General features: G+C 41.1%; 1 protein-coding gene across 7 annotated transcripts in view; it reads left to right on the top strand.

Annotated features, from left to right (window-relative positions):
• The window catches only part of LOC137249929 (serine-rich adhesin for platelets-like), a 363,239-nt gene that overhangs the window by 231,480 nt on the left and 119,403 nt on the right, over positions 1-12,356 (top strand). The window contains exon 3 of one of the 7 annotated variants that reach the window (XM_067782035.1): positions 5,703-5,845. The exons of the other annotated variants lie outside the window; for them this stretch is intronic. The gene's annotated coding sequence lies outside the window, so the exon portion shown is untranslated. The remainder of the gene's footprint in view (positions 1-5,702; positions 5,846-12,356) is intronic. 7 annotated transcript variants of the gene reach the window in all.

The following is a 12,356-nucleotide window of genomic DNA, read 5'->3' as shown; positions in this document are numbered from 1 at the left end:
CTTTCCGCGGACTTTGCTAGCTTAAACATTTCTTTTACCTGTCTTCTTAGAATACTCAGCTCATTGCTCCACCATGGCGGCTTTGATTTTCCTCTGAATCTTCTTAGAGGGTAAGCTCTGTTATACGCAGTAATAAGCGTCCTTGTTAGGAATTCATTATACTCCTCCAGTTCTTCCACATTCACACCCTCTTTGGGTTGACCCATTTTTGTTTCTACCTATTTCTGGAATTTCGTCCAGTTCGTTGACCTAGGATTTCTAAAGTTTCCTCCCTTTTCTACCCTCTTTAGGGGGATGCTGAAGCAGGTCTATCAAGAACCATCCAATCATACCTTGACATATCATATTCGGAGCTCAATGTAATATCAAGAACATTATTGGTTGTTGGACCAATGTACATAGGGACACTTCCCCTGTTGACTATCTGCAAATTAGGTTGTCATGAGAGAGTCACCTCTCTCATTTGTATCTCCTCCTGCCCACGCATTGCGGTGCGCATTTGCATCCGCCCCTATGACCAACCGCCATTTGCGCCCTTCATCCTGCACTAGCCATCGGTGGAACCTCCGCAATATGGGCCATGTAGCAGGATGCCAAGATAAATGCTTGCTTATTCTTCTTCTCAACGGCCACCACTACGAGGTCCTCAATAGGGTAGTTAGGCAGCATATATGAATGCAGCTGTGTCTTCGCCATGACTGCAGCTCACACCCGAACTTCCGTTTGCGTGTAGTAAACGCCAAATCCACGCGCGCTGAGTCCAGAAACCTTACCTGCCGATGAGAGCCACGGCTTCTGGATCAGCGCCACGACAAACGAGCCCTCCTCAAGGGTTAGGAGGAATACGCTCGATGCCACTTTACTGTGTTGGAGGTCTATCTGTAAGACTCGCAGCACCATTGGGCTGTTTGTCCCCCTCCAGCACCTTCGTCGTGAAGTCTTCGTCCTCTCCTTACCCTTTTGGTTTAGAGTTTTTGAGTCCCTCTTCACCCTCTCCCACTTCTTGCAAATTGCGATTGGTATCCTCGGGATCTCTTTTCTCGGGTCGTAAATGCTGTGCCGGGTGTTCCTCTGTGCTACTCGTAGCACGATTTGGCTATTGGCCGGCTACCTCCATCCTTGTTCTCTTAGGCTTTTGCAGTCCTTTTCGAGTTCGCCCACTTCTAACGTGTTAGGATTCATCTTGGTCGTACGACCACCTGCCCGACAAGGCGGGCTCATCGGTCCAGTATTATATACGGGGAAAGAACCGTCCGCCACATCAGCGCCATTTACTGTGATAAGGCTATCAATACTTCCCGTGGTGGCCCGATTTCGGGAACGCTCCGTGCGAATACAGCCGAATTTATCCCCTGGCTTGGAGGTTGGCAGTGCTTGATCGCGCCGGCGGTGAAACGGCATGGGTGCCAGTCCTAAACCGCTCCGCCTCAAAGTCGGGCACTATGGAGTTCGGCTAAGCCCTCACACCAACCAACAGATGCCTACCCCTGTGAGGGGGAACGGCGGTGGGTATAAGAAAGGAAAAGATAAGTCAACGGGCCAAATTCCGGTTTCAACGGCGTCCAGTGCAAGTCAAGTGAAAGTGGTGATAAGTAAAAGTGAAGTGCGCACTTCTAAAAAAACAACCGAAAGTGACAGAGTAAATAATTATTGTGGTGCGCGAATTAGCACGATTTTTAAAGAAGTAGTGCGTGTCGAAAGATATAGAGAGATAGATATAGACTTCTAGATATAGACTTCTATATATCAAAATGATATGTGCAAAAAAAAAGAAATTCATTTAGCCATTTCCGTCCGATCGTCCGTCCGTCCATCCGTCCGTCCGTCCGTCCGTAAACACGATAACTTGAGTCAATTTTGAGGTATCTTGATGAATACATGTATTCAACATTTATTCAACAAATAGATTGGTCTTTCTTGAACACACACAGTGATCCCACTACTTCTTATAACATGTTATGTAATAAAATGTTAGATATAATTTGTAATTGCATTCCACTCAGGAAACTGGCTGTTCGTAACAAACCACCTTGGTTAAACGCGATATTATGCAAATTAAAAAACGCAAAAACAAAAGCGTACAAGAGATATCGTAAATCGAAGCAAATTTCTGAATATCAAAATTTCGCTAGTTTAAGAAAGGAGTTTGATAAATTTCATTTATTTTTATACAAATAGCACTTGTCAAAAGTCGAATCTATGTTAAAATCTAAGCCTAGCAAATTTTGGAAATACATTAATTCAAAACGGAAAACCAATGGCTATCCAACTACTTCCGTCTTTGAAATTGCAGTGTCTGAAAGTCCTGCCGATGTTTGCAATCTGTTTGCAAATTACTTTCAGAGAGTGCATCATAAGTGTGACGCTGTTAGCCCTTAGGCAATATCGATAGTTTAACGATTTCCTCGGATGAAGTCGAGCTTGCGATTTCTAGTCTAGATAAAAGCACCTGCGTGGACCATGAAGGTTTTGCCCCAATATTTTTTAAACTGCATTCAGCGTTTGTATCAACTCCAATAGCAAATATTTTCAATATGTGTATAGATAATTCAACCTTTCTAGATTCTTGCAATAACGTTTGCAATTACAGCCCTTTTATAAAGCAAAGCACCATTTCAAAGCTATTCGATTTCGTACTTCAAAAAAGACTAATGAATCAGGTAAATTGTGTAATATCGAAATTCCAACACGGCTTTATGCCACAAAAGTCGACTTGCACAAATCTTATGCTAATTACGAAAAAAAATTGTAAATGCCCTCGAAGATCAAGCCCAGCTTGAAGTAATTTATACTGACTTTTTGAAAGCCTTTTATAAGGTTGATCATGCAATTTTGATCAACAAGCTCTGGGCTTTCGGTTTTAACGGAAGAATTTAAAATTTCTTTCATAGTTTCTTAACAGGAAGGAAACTATTTGTTAAAATCTCTTCTATATCAGTAAACGCATGATCAGGTATACCGCAGGGAACGCATTGCGGTCCACTCCTATTCCTTATATTTATCAATGATTTGCCAAATCTTTTTTCAAAAGCAGAGTGTTTAATGTTCGCTGATGATGTGAAGCTCTTTATCAAAGTACGTAATTTGACTGATTGCCTGGATCTTCAGTCAGATCTAGATAATTTGCATAGTTAGTGCTCAGTTAACAATTTACATCTTAATATCCAAAAGTGTTGTGTTGTTTGGTATTGTGACGAATATGAGTGACACTAAGTGATACTCACATACCTAGTCTGATGTTAAGTAAATGAAGTCACAACAACAATAAAGCAGACAGTCACTTGTATCTACATAAATTAATCAATCGTTATGTCTACACATATGTACGTACACGCAACTGAGAAGCAACGCACAACCACATGCATATATCTGAGATACTCCCGAAAGTATGCAATGAGGGAAGCTACAAAATCGTGCAATTGTAGTTACAGCTCAGAATTTGATAGCTGATGGCCAACTAGTAGATTCTGGAAATGGAAGCGCCTAGAAGATGCGAACGAGGAAATCAGAGAGTACTGCACGGTACGGGCGCATCTCATTCCTTAATTCGATCTGACTTGGTCAACAGGGGAGTAAAAACGTTACCTGGCGCAAGGTTACGTACGGTCACTGGCGAGTATAACCAAGTCCAGGGAGAAGTGGTATGTGAAGTCCTAATTGGAAAGGGCACAGTTCTACACAAATTCGTTGTGGCGGAGATCGTTGATAAGGTCATATTGGGAGTGGACTTCTTGGTTGACCATTCAAGATCGATATGCACAGAAGGGTGATGCGTTATGAGAACCAGGATATACCACTTAACTTCAGTTTGGAGAAAGGGTTCAGCAGTAATCGAGTACTGATGGAGAAGACTCGCAAAGACCACGAAAGTCAAAGGATGGATCGAATGGCCAAATAAAGTGAAATCAAAAGTACCTGCGAGAAAAACACTGGCATTGACAAAACCTGATAGACGCACTAAAACGACTGAATTTTCCAGAAAGAATTCAAGGGTGGTTTCAAGCCAGCGCGCACTTCTGTTGGGAAACGTCGGAACGACACTGAGTATGTGAAGCCAATCCGCCAAGAGCAAGCTCTACAAAGTAGTTCATGGGCCAAACAACAGAGTGCGAAGGAACGATCAAGGATAATGAGTAATAAGATGAAACGCAGGTACGATGAGACCAATAATTCGGAAGGTTTCTTGGATGTAGATTTGGTACTGTTATACAACCCTCACCGGCGGAAAGGTGTTCCATCCAAGATTCGGTGCAGTTGGGAAGGCCCGTACAAAGTTGTGAAGAAGATCAGTGATACCATCTACCGCATAAAAACCATTGGGAAACCACGGAGTAGAAAAGTGGTACATTTGGAGATGCTAGCGGCGTTTAGATCGGAAGATTTGTCTGATTGGGACGATCAGACTAAGGTAGAGGGCAGTGTGACGAATATGAGTGACACTAAGTGATACTCACATCCCTAGTCTGATGCTACGTAAATGAAGTCACAACAACAATAAAGCAGACAGTCACTTGTATCTACATAAATGAATCAATCATTATGTCTACACATATGTACGTACACGCGGCTGAGAAGCAACGCACAACCACATGCATATATCTGAGATACTCCCGAAAGTATGCAATGAGAAAAGATATAAAATCGTGCAATTGTAGTTACAGCTGAGAAATTTGATAGCTGATGGCCAACTAGTAGATTCTGGAAATGGAGGCGCCTAGAAGATGCGAACGAGGAAATCAGAGAGTATAAAAGGCAACAACAGTCAAGGCGCAATAATTCAGTTTTGATTAAGACGCTATCTGGCGAGCAATGGCAGTATTATTTATTGTGAAGTACTTTAATAAAGGCCATTTTTCCATTATTCAATATTGGAGTTATTTATTCAACAGTTTAGTGATTCGAACTTAGTAGAAGATTGCAAATAAGGGGAATTGCAAGTAAATTCGTTACAATATGCAAGAAAAAGTAATCCTTATAATTTCGCCTAGATGGGATAATATTAGAAAGGAATACGCTGTTTAAGGACTTAGGTCTTATTTTTGATTCGAAACTAACTTTTATAAAGCATATCGACCATATTGTGTCTAAAGCTTTCTCAATGGTTGGCTTCATACGTTGTAACTCCGTAACTCGTTATGACCTAAAAATCACTGTATATCTCGTTGGTGCGTAGTCTTCTAGACTATTGCTGCATTATTTGGAGTCCATACTTCCAAATTCACTCACACAAAATAGAAAGGGTGCAAAAAATGTTTACCAAGTTTCCTTTATGTAAACTTAATTGGCCTGACGGCGTGCCTAATTATTTGGGAAGGCGTAAACTGTTAGGATTGACAAGCTTATCAGACAGAAGGAGCTACTTTCCAATAATGTTCATATATAACATCATCAATGGTAAATTGTACTCAAATCTGTGATTCAATAAATTTGACCTATACAGCGCGTGAACTTAGACAGGTGAGACCTTTTACTGTTCCTGCGCATAGATCTACCTACGCGTATAATGAGCCAATATCGAGATGCATTCGATTATGCAACAATTATCGGAGGCTATTGATTTTAATTTGAGTATAAACACATTCAAACTAAATTTATTTAAAATATTTAATTAATCAAATAGTCTGTAAGATTATCCGTAGACCAAGAAATAAATAAATAAATTAATATTGCTAACATTAAACAATTAAAAATTTTGTATGTAGGTTCCTGGGCACTCATCTCAGATCGCTATTTAAAATGAACGAAATCGGACTACAATCACGCCCACTTTTTCGATATCGAAAATTTCGAAAACGGAAAAAGTGCGATAATTCATTACCAACAACGGATAAAGCAATGAAACTTGGTAGGTGGGTTGACCTTATGACGCAAAATAGAAAATTAGTAAAATTTTGCACAATGGGCCTGGCACCGCCCACTTTTAAAATAAGGTAATTTAAAAGTTTTGCAAGCTGTAATTTGGCAGTCGTTCAAGAGATCATGAAGAAATTCGGCAGGAACGTTACTCTTATTACTACACTTTAAAAAAAAAAAAATTTTTAGTCAAATTTTAACAAAAAATTTAATATTTTTACAGTATATAAGTAAATTATGTCAACATTCAACTCCAGTAAAGATATGGTGTTACAAAATGCAAAAATAAAAGAAAATTTCAAAATGGTCGTGGCTCCGCCCTTTTTCATTTAATTTGTCTAGAATACTTGTAATGCTATAAGTCGAACAAAAACTTACCAATTCTTGTGACATTCGGTGTTTTCTGTGAAAATGGGCGAAAACGGTTGAAGCCACGCCTAGTTTTTATACACAATCGACCGTCTGTCCTTCCGCTCGGCCGTTAATACGATAACTTGAGCAAAAATCGATATATCTTAACTAAACTTAGTTCACGTACTTATCTGAACTAACTTTATCTTGGTATTAGAAATGGGCGGAATCCAAATATGACCACGTCCACTTTTTCGATATCGAAAATTTCGAAAAATTGAGAAAAAATGCCCTAATTATATACCAAATATGAAAAAGTAAGGAAGGCTAAGTTCGGGTGTAACCGAAAATTACATACTCAGCTGAGAGCTATGGAGACAAAATAAGGGAAAACCACCATGTAGGAAAATGGACCTATGGTAACCCTGGAATGTGTTTGTATGACATGTGTATCAAAAGGAAGGTATTAAAGAGTATTTTAAAAGGGAGTGGGCCTTAGTTCTATAGGCGGACGCGTTTTCCAGATATCGCCATAAAGGTGGACCAGGGGTGTTTGTACGATATGGGTATCAAATGAAAGATGTTAATGAGGGTTTTAAAAGGGAGTGGGCCTTAGTTCTATAGGTGGACGACTTCTCGAGATATCGCCATAAAGGTGGACCAGGGGTGACTCTAGAATGTGTTTGTACGATATGGGTATCAAATGAAAGGTGTTAATGAAGGTTTTAAAAGGGCGTGGGTGTCAAATGAAAGGTGTTAATGGATATTTTAAAAGGGAGTGGGCCTTAGTTCCATAGGTGAACGCCTTTTCGAGATATCGCCATGAAGGTGGGCCAGAGGTGACTCTAGAATGCGTTTGTACAATAAGGGTATCAAACATATTCTAGAGTCACCCCTGGTCCACCTTTATGGCGATATCTCGAAAAGTCGTCCACCTATCGAACTAAGGCCCACTCCCTTTTAAAATACTCACCAACACCTTTCATTTGATACTCATATAGTACAAACAGATTATAGAGTCACCCCTGGTCCACCTTTATGGCGATATCTCGAAAAGGCGTCCACCTATAGAACTAAGGCCCACTCCCATTTAAAATACTCATTAGCACCTTTAATTTGATACCCATATCGTACAAACAAATTTTAAAGTGACCCCTGGTCCACCTTTATGGCTATATCTCGAAAAGGCGTCCACCCATAGAACTAAGTCCCACTCCCTTTTAAAATACTGATTAACACCTTTCGTTTGATACCCATATTGTACAAACGCATTCTAGAGTCACCACTGGCCCACCTTTATGGCGATATCTCGAAAAGGCGTTCACCTATAGAACTAAGGCCCACTACCTTTTAAAATATCCATTAACACCTTTCATTTGACACTCACGCCCTTTTAAAACCTTCATTAACACCTTTCATTTGATACCCATATCGTACAAACACATTCTAGAGTCACCCCTGGTCCACCTTTATGGCGATATCTCGAGAAGTCGTCCACCTATAGAACTAAGGCCCACTCCCTTTTAAAACCCTCATTAACACCTTTCATTTGATACCCATATCGTACAAACACCCCTGGTCCACCTTTATGGCGATATCTGGAAAACGCGTCCACCTATAGAACTAAGGCCCACTCCCTTTTAAAATACTCATTAACACCTTTCATTTGATACCCATATCGTACAAACACATTCTAGAGTCACCCCTGGTCCACCTTTATGGCGATATCTCGAAAAGTCGTCCACCTATAGAACTAAGACCCAATCCCTTTTAAAATACTCATTAACACCTTTCATTTGATACCCATATCGTACAAACACATTCTAGAGTCACCCCTGGTCCACCTTTATGGCGATATCTCGAGAAGTCGTCCACCTATAGAACTAAGTCCCACTCCCTTTTAAAATACTCATTAACACCTTTCGTTTGATACCCATATTGTACAAACGCATTCTAGAGTCACCACTGGCCCACCTTTATGGCGATATCTCGAGAAGTCGTCCACCTATAGAACTAAGGCCCACTCCCTTTTAAAACCCTCATTAACACCTTTCATTTGATACCCATATCGTACAAACACCCCTGGTTCACCTTTACGGCGATATCTCGAAAAGGCGTCCACCTATAGAACTATGGCCCTTTTAAAATACTGTTTAATACCTTCCATTTGATACCCATGTCATACAAATACATTCCAGGGTTACCCTAGGTTCATTTTCCTAAATAGTGATTTTCCCTTATTTTGTCTCCAAACTCTCAGCTGAGTATGTAATGTTCGGTTACACCCGTTAGCCTTCCTTTCTTGTTTTTTTCTTTTTCTTTTTCTTTGAAAATAATAATTTATACATTCAACTAAAAATATATTTTATAGGAATACAACTGCAACGTACTTCAAAGTACCCTTACTATGAATACAAAAGCAGTATGTACATATGTGAATGTACGTGTGTGTCGTGGTTAGGTATGACAAATGTAAGTTTGTATTGGTTTGCAAATACATTTTTTGTACTGTCGCCTTCCTTTTCTTACTTACTTTTATTTAGAACTTTGATTTATTACACTTTGCAGGACATGACAGCGAACATGGCAACAAAATAGGCCCAGAAACTGATATATATATATTCATATTAGGATGGAGCAAATAAAACTTTTTTCGATTTAGCTATAAAAGTATTGTTAAGTAAACCGATTTTAGATCTTCCATATATAATTTTAAATTTGAATGGTGGAACGGTTAAACAGAAAAAACAACTCGGTATATCACGAATAATAACCGGCAAGGACAAAGAGGGCTTTCTCAGGCAGATATGTTTATTTTTGAATTTTTATAGATATTTCAAAGTGATTAGTTTTTAATTACAAAAATTTAATCACTGCCACTGCGCTTTTTTAGTGTGATTTATTGGGACCGAAATAGGTTTTGGGGAATAATAATTCGTTATTATAGATATTTCAAAGTGATTAGTTTTTAATTACAAAAATTTAATCACTGCCACTGCGCTTTTTTAGTGTGATTTATTGGGACCGAAATAGGTTTTGGGGAATAATAATTCGTTTCCTCTGCTCTGCTAAAAATAATATAATATTAGTGCCTTTGTTTACATGTATATACATCTGCATTTGCGACTAAGAAAAAACGCTCACCGACAGTTATACATAGTAAAAATGTGTGAGTAGTGGATATACAAACCTCTTCGGTCTGGTGGAACACTCATACCAATATTTTAAGCGGAGAATAGTGGCACACACGTTTTTAGTACAAATTTAATGCGTAACAATTTCATAAGTGTAGATAAAGTTATGCACTAAGCAGTCCATATAAAGTTTAAGTGCACATATCTAATCTAATATATATATATATCTAATTCTAATATCTAATATATATTATAAATGGCAAAGTTTGGATGTTTGGATGTTTAGATGTTTGGATGTTTGGATGTTTGGATGTTTGGATGTTTGTCCAGACGTTTGTCTTTGTGACTCAATCACGCAAGAACGGCTGGACGGATTTGTATGAAATTTGGCATGCATATAGCCAATAGTCTAGAAGGATCTACTAGCTATATATTTTTCAAAAGGGGCGTGGTCTCAGCCCCCTAGGAACAGTTATAATTTAATTATTATATTTTTTTGTCTTTGCGACTGAATCACGCCAGAACGGCTTCACGGATTTTGATGAAATTTGGGACAGAGATAATAGGCTACTGGCGAAATTTTTTTCGAACATGGAAAGGGGGAAGGGGGTCCCACGACCCCTTCGAATAATTACTTTTTAACAATTTTTACACATTATAACTTTACTTATACTGACCTTCACCAATATTACAAACTCAATGGGTGAAATAAGTCGAGGGCTTACAAAGTGAGCAGTGATACACCCCCCCCCCCTTTCCCCTCTCGTGCAAAATCTATAAATTGTTATAACTCAATATAAATTTTGTCCTAAAATCAATAATTTTTGGTATCTGGCTCATACAGATCGAGATCTAAACAATTTTTGAAAAACGATCAGTGGTACTCTCCTCCTCCCGCCATCCGCCCTCCTTCAATTGCTTTTATTAGCACGCTTTTATTAGCTTTACTGTATGTTTCTTTGTAACTCTTCATTCGCTCCAACGCGCCTGTTGCCTTATTAACATGGTTTTATAATTATCTTCACCCTATTTGCAATCCCGTTTGGGTCATCTCGTGACCCTTCAGGGATCATTTCTGGATGGTTTTCGGGATCCGTCCGCGATCCCGCCGGGGTCATTTCTGGACTTTTTCGGGACTATTCCGGGATTATTTTGGGACCCTTCCGGGATCATTTGTGTATAGTTTTCGGGATCCGTCCGGGATTCCGTCGGGATTATTTTGGGACATTTTCGGGACTATTCCGGGATCATTTCGGGACTATTTCGCGATCGTTTGGGGACCCTTCCGGCATCATTTCTGGACGGTTTTCGGGATCCGTCCGGGATCCCGTCGGGGTCATTTCGGAACTTTTTCTCGACTAAGACGGGATCATTTGAGGACCCTTTCGGCATCATTTCTGGATGGTTTTCGGGTTCCGTCCGGATCCCGTCAGGGTCATTTCGGGGCCCTTTCTCGACTAATACGGGATCATTTGGGGACCCTTTCGGCATCATTTCTAAATGGTTTTCGGGATCCGTCCGGGATCCCGTCGGGGTCATTTCGGGACTTTTTCTCGACTAATACGGGATCATTTGGGGACCTTTTCGGCATCATTTCTGTGTGGTTTTCGGGATCCGTTCGGGATCCCTTCAGGGTCATTTTGGGACTTTTTCTCGACTAATACGGGTTCCTTTGAGGTACCTTGCGGCATCATTTCTAGATGGTTTTCGGGATCCATCAGGGATCCCGTCGGGGTCATTTCTGGACTTTTTCTCGACTAATACGGGATCATTTGGGGTAGCTTCCGGCATCATTTCTGGATGGTTTTCGGGTTCCGTCCGGATCCCGTCAGGGTCATTTCGGGGCCCTTTCTCGACTAATACGGGATCATTTGGGGACCCTTTCGGCATCATTTCTAAATGGTTTTCGGGATCCGTTCGGGATCCCTTCAGGGTCATTTTGGGACTTTTTCTCGACTAATACGCGTTCCTTTGAGGTACCTTGCGGCATCATTTCTAGATGGTTTTCGGGATCCGTCCGCGATCCCGCCGGGGTCATTTCTGGACTTTTTCGGGACTATTCCGGGATTATTTTGGGACCCTTCCGGGATCATTTGTGTATAGTTTTCGGGATCCGTCCGGGATTCCGTCGGGATTATTTTGGGACATTTTCGGGACTATTCCGGGATCATTTCGGGACTATTTCGCGATCGTTTGGGGACCCTTCCGGCATCATTTCTGGACGGTTTTCGGGATCCGTCCGGGATCCCGTCGGGGTCATTTCGGGACTTTTTCGCGACTAATATGGGATCATTTGGGAACCCTTTCGGCATCAATTCTCAATGGTTTTCGGGATCCGTCCGGGATCTCCTCCGGGTCATTTGGGGACTTTTTCGGGATCATTTGGGGGCTCTTCCGGCATCATTTCTGGATGGTTTTCGGGATCCGTCCGGGATCCCGTCGGGATCATTTCGGGACTTTTTCGCGACTAATACGGGATCATTTGGGAACCCTTTCGGCATCATTTCTGGCTGGTTTTCGGAATCCTTCCGGGATCCCGTCGGGGTCATTTCGGGACTTTTTCGCGACTAATACGGGATCATTTGGGAACCCTTTCGGCATCATTTCTGGATGGTTTTCGGGATCCGTCCGGGATCCCATCAGGGTAATTTCGGGACTATTAGGGGATCATCTGGGGACCTTTCCGGCATCATTTCTGGATAATTTTCGGGATCCGTCCGGGATGCCGACGAGGTCATTTCGGGACTATTTCGGTATCATTTGGGATACCTACCGGCATCATTTCTGGATGGTTTTTGGGATTCGTCCGGGATCCCGTCGGGGTCATTTCGGGACTTTTTCTCGACTAATATGGGATCATTTGCGGACCCTTTCGGCATCATTTCTGCATAGTTGTCGGGATCCGTTCGGGATTCCGTCACGGTCATTTCGGGGCTATTAGGGGATTATTTGAGGACCTTTCCGGCATCATTTCTGGATAGTTTTCGGAATCCTTTCGGGATCCCGTCAGGGTCACTT

The sequence above is a fragment of the Eurosta solidaginis genome, chromosome 1 (assembly GCF_040869045.1).
Source record: "Eurosta solidaginis isolate ZX-2024a chromosome 1, ASM4086904v1, whole genome shotgun sequence".
Classification (NCBI taxonomy): domain Eukaryota; kingdom Metazoa; phylum Arthropoda; class Insecta; order Diptera; family Tephritidae; genus Eurosta; species Eurosta solidaginis.
This window is presented reverse-complemented; position numbering and strand designations above follow the sequence as displayed.